The sequence below is a fragment of the Astatotilapia calliptera genome, chromosome 20 (assembly GCF_964374335.1).
Source record: "Astatotilapia calliptera chromosome 20, fAstCal68.1, whole genome shotgun sequence".
In the NCBI taxonomy this organism is placed as follows: Eukaryota; Metazoa; Chordata; class Actinopteri; order Cichliformes; family Cichlidae; genus Astatotilapia; species Astatotilapia calliptera.
In genome coordinates, this window is record NC_137441.1 from 16,030,613 (window position 1) to 16,041,196 (window position 10,584).

The following is a 10,584-nucleotide window of genomic DNA, read 5'->3' on the forward strand; positions in this document are numbered from 1 at the left end:
CAAAATCTGTTTAGCGACACTGAAAAACTGCAGACCTTGCTGTGCTTGCAATGAAATATCTGAAAAACTATAATTCTGTAAATGAATGAAAAATTCTGTCATATTTGGTCTACTGTATAATTTAAAATACAAAAACAAAAACACAGGTGTGTACTGATCTTGGGAGTACTGATGATGTCTAAAGTGTTTGTAGCGTGCTCCTCACAAAGGTGTTCTACATGTATAAAGTTCCTCCTTAAGTTACCATGCTTACACTGCTTTAGACTACTAAATTTATGTATAAAAGACATTTTTTTAAATTATTGTGAGATAGGAAGATATGACAGCAAACAAAACCTAGTTTAGTTATGGGAACATTAGACTTCCTTAAACATTTATTCTGCTTTTATTGGTAAATATTAACTTGTTACTCTTGGCTTAAAATGTTTTGCAGTTTGGGCTAAGTTTTTTTTTTTTTTTTTAAAAAACAACACACCTGACATTTACATATGTATTGCAAAACAATTTTTGCCACATCCACAAGTCAGCACTCAATTCAATACAATATAAAGCTTATGTGTATGGAAATATAATTATTATTTCTTTAATTTTAGTCAATAAACTACGGAAGAGGATTAGGGCCACAGGAAAAAAAAAAAAAAGAATTCTGACTTTAATCTCAGAATTCTGACTTTATTCTCAGAATTCTGACTTTTTTCTCAGAATTCTGACTTTAATCTCAGAATTCTGAGAATAAAGTCAGAATTCTGACTTTTTTCTCAGAATTCTGACTTTATTCTCAGAATTCTGACTTTTTTCTCAGAATTCTGACTTTAATCTCAGAATTCTGACTTTTTTCTCAGAATTCTGACTTTATTCTCAGAATTCTGAGATTAAAGTCAGAATTCTGACTTTATTCTCAGAATTCTGACTTTTTTCTCAGAATTCTGACTTTAATCTCAGAATTCTGACTTTTTTCTCAGAATTCTGACTTTATTCTCAGAATTCTGAGATTAAAGTCAGAATTCTGACTTTAATCTCAGAATTCTGACTTTTTTCTCAGAATTCTGAGATTAAAGTCAGAATTCTGACTTTATTCTCAGAATTCTGACTTTTTTCTCAGAATTCTGACTTTAATCTCAGAATTCTGACTTTAATCTCAGAATTCTGAGAATAAAGTCAGAATTCTGAGATTAAAGTCAGAATTCTGACTTTAATCTCAGAATTTTGAGGTGGGCACCTGCAGGCTTCCAGCTTCGGTGACAGCGATGTGTCCAGTTTGGCAGGTGGAGAACTAATTCACTAAATATGGTGGATATAAGTGACTTTTTGCGTGGCCGAGGGGTCCCCGAAGATGCTATTTTATTAATGGAAGAGCAGAAGGTGAGTAACAAAAAAGAGAAATAGTTTGGTGTCTCCTATTTTTACAGGAAAACAGTTACGGTACAGTTACGGTTAGCTGTTAGCATGCTTGTTAGCTTATAATGTTATATAGGAATGAACGTGTTTCACGATGTTACAGTATACTAGGTGAATTGACGTTTTAACTGTTGTTGATCGCAGGATCATCCCAGATGGGTTCGTTGCATTTTATTTTATTGTTCTACTATTTCAGAGTTTTTCAAGGCAGTTAAGCGGAGCTGTGTTACAGATGCTAGCCGCCTGCCAATATCACTGATATATTTGATGTGTACAAGTAAGTTACACTTAGTACAGCGGAGGAGAGAAGCTGTAATGAATGTTTATGCGGATATTTCACTCAGAAAAATGGGTGGCGTTCATACACAGCCACCGACACAGCCCCGGTTGTTGTTCTGACGGTGGCCGACTGACGATCCCCTCACAACATGTTAGCTAACACAAACTAATGTAGTGCATGTAACTGTGTATACGTTAGTGGTACAGTGTCGGAAGAAATGAGCAAACTGTTTATAATGTCAGAATGACATCATCTTTCTCCTATATATAAAAGTGCTGGCTGAGGAGCGCTGCCGGGTTGAACTTTGACCTCGGAGTGACGTGACGTTTGTTCGCACAACCAATAGAAGTGCAGAAAGTCGCAAATCAGGCATATTGTTCGCATAAACACAAAAATAAATAACGAAATAATCCCGATATTGTGCCAAAGACTGATTTACAATGTTACTTTGTGTTCTATGTGTAATACCTTTGCTTAAATGACTAAATGGACTGTGTATTTATGACTCTGCGTTATAGTCTTACATACATAAGTAACATTCATATGTACAGATAAAAATGTACAGAGCTATGTACACAAGCGTGTACACAAAAGTCTACTGCTGATCGAGCTGCTCAGTGGTCGTACAGTCTCATGCAGAGAGCGTGGAGGTGTTGTCCATGGTGGATGTTAGCTTAGACAACATCCTCTCCTCCCCAGTCTGCTCAGTGGACTTTAGCAGACCGCTAAAGCTGGCCCTCCCGACCAGTTTGTTAAGTTTCCCCCTGTCCCTCTCTGCCATTCCACCACTCCAGCAGACCACAACATAAAAGACAGCAGTGTCGTAGAACATCCTTAGAAGACGTACTACCTACATCATAACCAATCAAGTCCCGCTTTTTTTTAAATACAGAAGAGGATTTATTATTTACTGAAAGGCTATGCCTTAGTTTGCTTCTTTCATTATTGTGTTTCGCCCTGCATAAAATAGATAGCTTTTCTGATAACTACAGTCAATACTCTCCTACTGGCATTAACGAGGCCAAGAGGCTTAACTGTAATATTGCTTTGCAGCGTAAATGTTGCAGAAAATGACTGTCTTTTCTTTCTTCCTGTGTGCAGATTGACTGTGACGTCATAGCGCTGATGGATGACGCAACTTTGGCAAACTACATTCCCTCGTACGGAGACCGAATTGCCGTCTTCAATTTCTGCAAAAGCAAGCAACCACTGTCAAAAAGAAAACTAGGACTTCTGCAAAAAGTTCACCTCTCAAAGTGAGAGAAACAGTGGCTGACATGTCAGATTTGGATGACTTAATAAGACTGTATTTCAGACTTTCTTTCAGTAACAAAGAAATACTTTCAATTTTAGCACATAGTCATCAGACAATTATAAGTGTTCGAACTCTAAAGAGAATTTGTAAAAGACTTGGGCTTTTTAGAAGGAAGAATCAATCAAACTTGGAGGAAGTGCTAGCCTTTGTCCAACAAGAGATCATGACAAATGGACAGATGCAAGGTTATCGTTGGCTACATCTACGTGCAATTCAACATGGATTTGTGGTGTCACAAGATACTGTAAGATGCATAATCAAATTGCTTGACCCTCAAGGTGTGGAACTGAGACGAGCTCGACGGTTGAGAAGACGACAGTACAGCTGCAGAGGGCCAAATGCTCTCTGGCACATGGATGGCTATGACAAGTTGAAACCATATGGTATTGCTATCAGTGGCTGCATAGATGGTTTTAGCCGCTATGTTTTATGGATGGAGGCTTATACTACAAACAGTGACCCTAAATTGATTGCAAGTTATTTTCTGAAAACAGTTTCATGCATCAGCGGATGTCCAGAAAGGTTACGTGCTGACCGAGGTACCGAAAATGGTTGTGTCGAACAAATGCAGATGTTTTTACGGAGAAACCACACAGACAGTTTTGCAGGTGAGAAAAGTTTCCTTTACGGAAGAAGTACGGCCAACCAACGTATAGAAGGATGGTGGGCTACCCTACGCAAACAGAGTGCACAATTTTGGATGAACTTATTTCAAACTTTTCAGGATGATGGCCACTTCACAGGGGATTTTTTGGACAAAAGTCTTATCCAATTCTGCTTTCTCAATCTTATTCAGGTAAAAGCATGTGCTCATGCTATGTAATGTCTTAGCTGCATAAATAGAAAATATAAATATGGTTAGAACATTTTTTTTCTTTAAATTAAATATGAATTTTATTTCCATTTTAATATGTCTTGATGCATGCTCAATCAGCCAGGTAAGGAATGTTTTTTGACAGAACATTTCTCACACTGAAAACGCTACATCCAGATGAACAGAATCAACTTTTTGGGATTCCATTTTAATACTTTGATGGAATTGTATTCATGTTATCAGTGGAAGTAACTGCACCTTTCTCAGCACAGGTGCATGGAGCATTTTTTTTTATTTATTGCCACATGGTTTAAATTACTATGGAGTCTGTTACCTAGTGGTCCTTTGGGCACGGTTTCAGAAAGCAATCCTATCATTTGGTTAATTCTCTATTGAAAATTTATTGTAGAATCATTGCACACTGAGTATAAAGTGTTGGGCTATCTATTCAACAGCAGAATCATGCAGCACCATTCTGTGTCCATGTGCTGTTTAGTGAAAGTGCTCTTTTGTTGTTGCTGCTTGGTTTTACATTAATTAGAGGTCAGTTTCTATGTCTGTTGATTAATGAGTTAATAAGCCTCAACTTTGGCTAAATCTACTGGTACATGGTCTGTTTCATATACCGGTACTTATATTGTGTTGTTTTTCATGTAGGATGAACTTGATGAAGTTGTGAACACATGGAACTCGCACAAAATCCGGCCAAGTGGTAGTGCAGCATCGGGTCGACCAGTAGTAATGTACTCATTTCCAGAGCTGCACAGTGCTGAGGATAGACTGAAGCCTATTTCTATGGAGGATATCACTTTGTGTATGGAAGAGTGTAGCCCAAAAGGTCAACACCCCTGTGATGAAACAGTCTTTGAACTGTGTTGTCTGCTTATGGTAGAAAATGAATGGGATGCCCCAGGAGATCCACTTGGTGCTGCGGATCTGTACATTAGGTTAAGAGAAGAAATACTGCAAAGTATTTAAGGAACTTCAGTGTGTAAATGTACAAATAAATACAAAATATTTCTCTTTATCTTGATAACGTGATTTGATAGTAGGTGCCATGTCTTACAGGTACCTTTTATGCAGGTATTTCTGCACTGCATTAAATGAAAAATGTTTTTCTACATTCACACTACCATTAAACAGAAATGTTTATATATTACTTGAAAAAGCTGAATATTGTGATATTATCAATCAGTTATGAAACACATGTCAATCCTTTTAAAAGGCCATACATTAAACTGCATTTACAAATGTTATATTTTTGATTGAATCATAAGTGGTGTAAACCTGCCTACCAGTAAATTGCAATATACATTTCTGTGTTTTGTTGCCAGACATGTGCATAGTATATAAAATATAAACTGACCAGCTCCCTGCTCATTGTTTTCTGTATCAACCTTTACTCTTAATATTCATGGCTGGAAACCCAGGCACCAGCATATGATATGCTAAGTGCCCGGGTTATCTGTGGTATGTTTCAGCAAACCATAGTAGCATTAACAATTCTAGGTCTTGACAACAGCATGTTTCTATAAACGTATCATTGTTAATATTTAAAGTCGTTATGCCTTTTGGGGAGCTTTTAGTGCAATTATATTAAAGCAAAGCTATTATAATCATTTACCCATATGAAGATCCATCACTTAATTATTAATGTATTTCACTTCTGTTAGTTGTAAGATATTTTAGCTGGTTTTTCATGTAAAATGACCACGAATCATTGCTATACTGATTCAGTGTTAGCTGTTGTATACAAGGCTCCTTCATGATATGAATCCTAAAATTATAAGAAACATACCAAAAATATTTTGACTTTTATTTGTAGTATTCCAGCAACAATGCAACAAAACAGTTCCTGCAAGTGGAACCAAGTTATTGTCCCATTAAGTGCAACATGTTTTACATTTATATTTGTGTATCTTTATGAAATATTTGAAATTAAAAATAAATGGTATTCTTCCATGTTACTGAGCTCATGTGTGGCAGTCTCTTGACTTCTGGCATGTTCAAATAGATATGGAGTTTGATGAACATATTCAAAACAACAATACAAATGTACTGTGTACAGTAACATTTTATTGGAAAAAGTTTACAAGAAACCTGTTCTTTCCAATGCCAATAACATGGCTAAAACTCATAACCGTATAAGCTGCCCTGTAACAAGAATGACTCAACTTTTAAAACAAACTTATAGATCTCATATAGTCTTGTTATGCATCAGTATACATCAGTGACTTACTGTAAAGACCATGAACACTGGCTATTGTGGTATCACATATTCCTTCAGTGTCATCTATGGTATAGAAATAAAAACAAGTGTGAATGACTGAGAACATACATGCATACAAATAAAAATGCATAATTTCTGGCAGTAACAAGACATTTTTTCAGGTGTTAAGATTAATACTATATCTGAGAACATGACAATTTGGCATTACAAAAGGATGCCTGAATAATCACAGTACTTGACCACTGCACTGAAGTGTACAGTGTTTATTTATGATCTCAGTAATCAATAACCATCTTCAAAACAGACTGAATCCTTTAAGCAGCTTGAATCAATTTGATGGATGAATAACAGGTATGCTTAGAAACAATATGACATTAAGAAAATACTGGAATTTAAAAAAATATTTTCACCAACTTTATATGGAACCTTTGTAATCAACAACAAATGCCAAACTTTGATACCTTAACCTACCTTAACTAAAAATTGCATATACTGTAAAGCAAAATGTTTTCAGACATGACAAATGCTAAAGTATAAAATTGTACTTATTCCTTTTACAATACAGTGTTGCATAACAGCATTACTTTTACGTTATAACTATGTTCAGTTTTAGCCCTGACCTAATAAGAAAATACCATCTGAATGAATTAGTCTTACTACTAATTACTTACAAAAGTATTTGACTGTGCTGAGCTCTCACACCACACATGGTGCATTAAAGAACGTTTAAGAGCAGTTTAATTATAGTTTATAGATCTTAAGTAATCTTTCTTCATGCTTTTGCTGAAGGTTTCTGTCTTACAGCTGGAAAGCTTGGATTTGGTGAAGACAGCTCTGGATATGGTAGTAAACAGTGTACCTGTTCGTTTTGTTTTGTGACTGTATTATGTAAAACTCAAAATGATAAAAGAAAATGAAATATTAGCCAAAACTAGACTTCTAACAGAGATGAGAAACTTCTCTCTAATTAAAAAAAGTATACTGTATAAGTTCAAAATACATAAAAATACATATTCCTAACATCTCTTTACAGTTATGCTCTAGTGTGCATGAGCAGTTCAAATGTAGCGCATTGCTGTCAGAGTCTAAACAAAATCCATCACCCAGACATTACTTTCAAGAACTGCATTAAATTCAGAACGAAAATCTGGGAAGTTTTCATAGCTGTTAGCTAGCTGCAGAACATTCCCACACGTGCGTCCGACTGGTCTTCTTGTAAACTCTGTCATATCTTGAAATTCCACATAAATACTGTTTGTTACTATAAGGTCAGATCCGGTGCAGAAACGCATAAATTTCTGAAGTTTAATGTTATCCAGCTCTCTGATGAATCTTTTGAGATGATTTTTCACTTCTTTTTGTTGTGGAGTCAAATCCACAGCAAATTTCAGCAGCTGGCACACTTTTTTTGAAGTTGGTTGCAGTTCAGAGAATAACTTGGTCAGTCCCTCTGGACTGAGGGAGATATGGGGGTCGATGATCTCCCGCCAGCAGTCAATAACAAACATTGGTTTTTGGACAAGCTCTTTGTGTGCTATTTCATCAAGGATTGTAGGAAGAGTCTCAGCAGTGATTCTTTTTCTACAGCCATAACTGTCAAGAATTTCCACAAGATCATCCAAGTCAACTGCAGAGAAATCTTTTACTGCTTCCATCAAAACATCACATTCTTGGCTGCTGACAAACTGTAGAAAGTGTGCTTTAAGATCACTGTAAACACCACTGAAAAGCACTTGTTCCATAAAAGGGATTGCAAGTTTATTTGGAAAATACTGACATTCTTGGTAACCTTTCAGGAGTATTCGCCCAACTGCCTTCCATTTTTCAGCAGGAAAATCATGGCGAATGAATGGCACTTTAATGGTTGCACCTAGGGTGCATCGCTCATAAAATTCATGCCAGAAGCATGTGAGTACATCTCTTAGTATTCCTGATCCAGTGCCTGGTTCTTCTGTGTTGTCTGGAAGTATGCGCTTCACATTCAGTGTTTTGGTCAAAATCTCCTCATCAGAGAAAGCAGTAATCATGTCATGTAAAGTGTCAGTATGACGTATGGTGATTGTTATTATGTTCTCTGAATTAGGTGGACTGAGGGGTACGAGAAAACCCTCATAGACTAATGTGTCTTCTGTATCTTCTTCAGCATCAAAAATTGGACCAAAAGTAATTTCTGGATCATCTAAAATTTCTGAACCAGCGATGACTTCATCAAAATTACCCCTGACTTCCCCCACTTGCAATGGATTAATATCACTGCCACTGCTTTCTGAGACAAACACCACTTCAGATGTCTCGCTGGCATCTTCTTCAGGATCTTTTGGTTTTGTTGCAATGTAGAAGCGTAACATTGTCAGTCTCGCTGCCTCATACATATTGCCAATAGACTGGCAGGTATCATCAGTAAGGTGGTTCTGTTTAAAGTCCCAAACCTCAAACTCAAAATCTGTTTCACATCCCTTAGGAGATATGCCATTAGGAAAAAAAAGTTTCTTTCCTTCCTGAAGAATATCTTTTAATCCAGCATCAGTGGCCATTTGAATTTTTCTAGTGCCACCTCCCTGCTTCGCTCTCACCTGTTTGGCTATTTTTCCATCACAATGTATCCATCCTATCTCAACATTGCGTGTTGCTTTTTGCTTCTTTGTCTGTCTTATTCCTGCATCTGTATGTGAAGTGTTCTCCTTTGGACTTTCTTTTCTGGTTTTCATTTTCTCACGAAGTTTTTGCAGAAGTCCTAGTTTTCTTTTTGACAGTGGTTGCTTGCTTTTGCAGAAATTGAAGACGGCAATTCGGTCTCCGTACGAGGGAATGTAGTTTGCCAAAGTTGCGTCATCCATCAGCGCTATGACGTCACAGTCAATCTGCACACAGGAAGAAAGAAAAGACAGTCATTTTCTGCAACATTTACGCTGCAAAGCAATATTACAGTTAAGCCTCTTGGCCTCGTTAATGCCAGTAGGAGAGTATTGACTGTAGTTATCAGAAAAGCTATCTATTTTATGCAGGGCGAAACACAATAATGAAAGAAGCAAACTAAGGCATAGCCTTTCAGTAAATAATAAATCCTCTTCTGTATTTAAAAAAAAGCGGGACTTGATTGGTTATGATGTAGGTAGTACGTCTTCTAAGGATGTTCTACGACACTGCTGTCTTTTATGTTGTGGTCTGCTGGAGTGGTGGAATGGCAGAGAGGGACAGGGGGAAACTTAACAAACTGGTCGGGAGGGCCAGCTTTAGCGGTCTGCTAAAGTCCACTGAGCAGACTGGGGAGGAGAGGATGTTGTCTAAGCTAACATCCACCATGGACAACACCTCCACGCTCTCTGCATGAGACTGTACGACCACTGAGCAGCTCGATCAGCAGTAGACTTTTGTGTACACGCTTGTGTACATAGCTCTGTACATTTTTATCTGTACATATGAATGTTACTTATGTATGTAAGACTATAACGCAGAGTCATAAATACACAGTCCATTTAGTCATTTAAGCAAAGGTATTACACATAGAACACAAAGTAACATTGTAAATCAGTCTTTGGCACAATATCGGGATTATTTCGTTATTTATTTTTGTGTTTATGCGAACAATATGCCTGATTTGCGACTTTCTGCACTTCTATTGGTTGTGCGAACAAACGTCACGTCACTCCGAGGTCAAAGTTCAACCCGGCAGCGCTCCTCAGCCAGCACTTTTATATATAGGAGAAAGATGATGTCATTCTGACATTATAAACAGTTTGCTCATTTCTTCCGACACTGTACCACTAACGTATACACAGTTACATGCACTACATTAGTTTGTGTTAGCTAACATGTTGTGAGGGGATCGTCAGTCGGCCACCGTCAGAACAACAACCGGGGCTGTGTCGGTGGCTGTGTATGAACGCCACCCATTTTTCTGAGTGAAATATCCGCATAAACATTCATTACAGCTTCTCTCCTCCGCTGTACTAAGTGTAACTTACTTGTACACATCAAATATATCAGTGATATTGGCAGGCGGCTAGCATCTGTAACACAGCTCCGCTTAACTGCCTTGAAAAACTCTGAAATAGTAGAACAATAAAATAAAATGCAACGAACCCATCTGGGATGATCCTGCGATCAACAACAGTTAAAACGTCAATTCACCTAGTATACTGTAACATCGTGAAACACGTTCATTCCTATATAACATTATAAGCTAACAAGCATGCTAACAGCTAACCGTAACTGTACCGTAACTGTTTTCCTGTAAAAATAGGAGACACCAAACTATTTCTCTTTTTTGTTACTCACCTTCTGCTCTTCCATTAATAAAATAGCATCTTCGGGGACCCCTCGGCCACGCAAAAAGTCACTTATATCCACCATATTTAGTGAATTAGTTCTCCACCTGCCAAACTGGACACATCGCTGTCACCGAAGCTGGAAGCCTGCAGGTGCCCACCTCAGAATTCTGAGAAAAAAGTCAGAATTCTGAGAAAAAAGTCAGAATTCTGAGATTAAAGTCAGAATTCTGAGAAAAAAGTCAGAATTCTGAGAATAAAGTCAGAATTCTGACTTTA

The 10,584-nt window shown here is 37.4% G+C and overlaps 2 long non-coding RNA genes across 3 annotated transcripts; one reads left to right on the forward strand and one right to left on the reverse strand.

The window, feature by feature from the left end:
* Nucleotides 1–1,167: 1,167 nt before the first annotated feature.
* Nucleotides 1,168–5,778, forward strand: LOC145422924 (uncharacterized). 2 transcript variants are annotated; one of them, XR_013904097.1, is made up of 3 exons: nt 1,168–1,362; nt 2,780–3,789; nt 4,465–5,778. It is a non-coding gene; the product is annotated as an uncharacterized LOC145422924 (long non-coding RNA). The 2 variants fall into 2 exon arrangements; XR_013904096.1 differs by having other exon boundaries at nt 2,780–5,778.
* An 85-nt stretch (nt 5,779–5,863) lies between these two features.
* Nucleotides 5,864–10,509, reverse strand: LOC145422926 (uncharacterized). Its single transcript, XR_013904098.1, has 2 exons — nt 10,316–10,509; nt 5,864–8,898 (listed from the first exon to the last, which is right to left on the reverse strand). It is a non-coding gene; the product is annotated as an uncharacterized LOC145422926 (long non-coding RNA).
* Nucleotides 10,510–10,584: the final 75 nt, after the last annotated feature.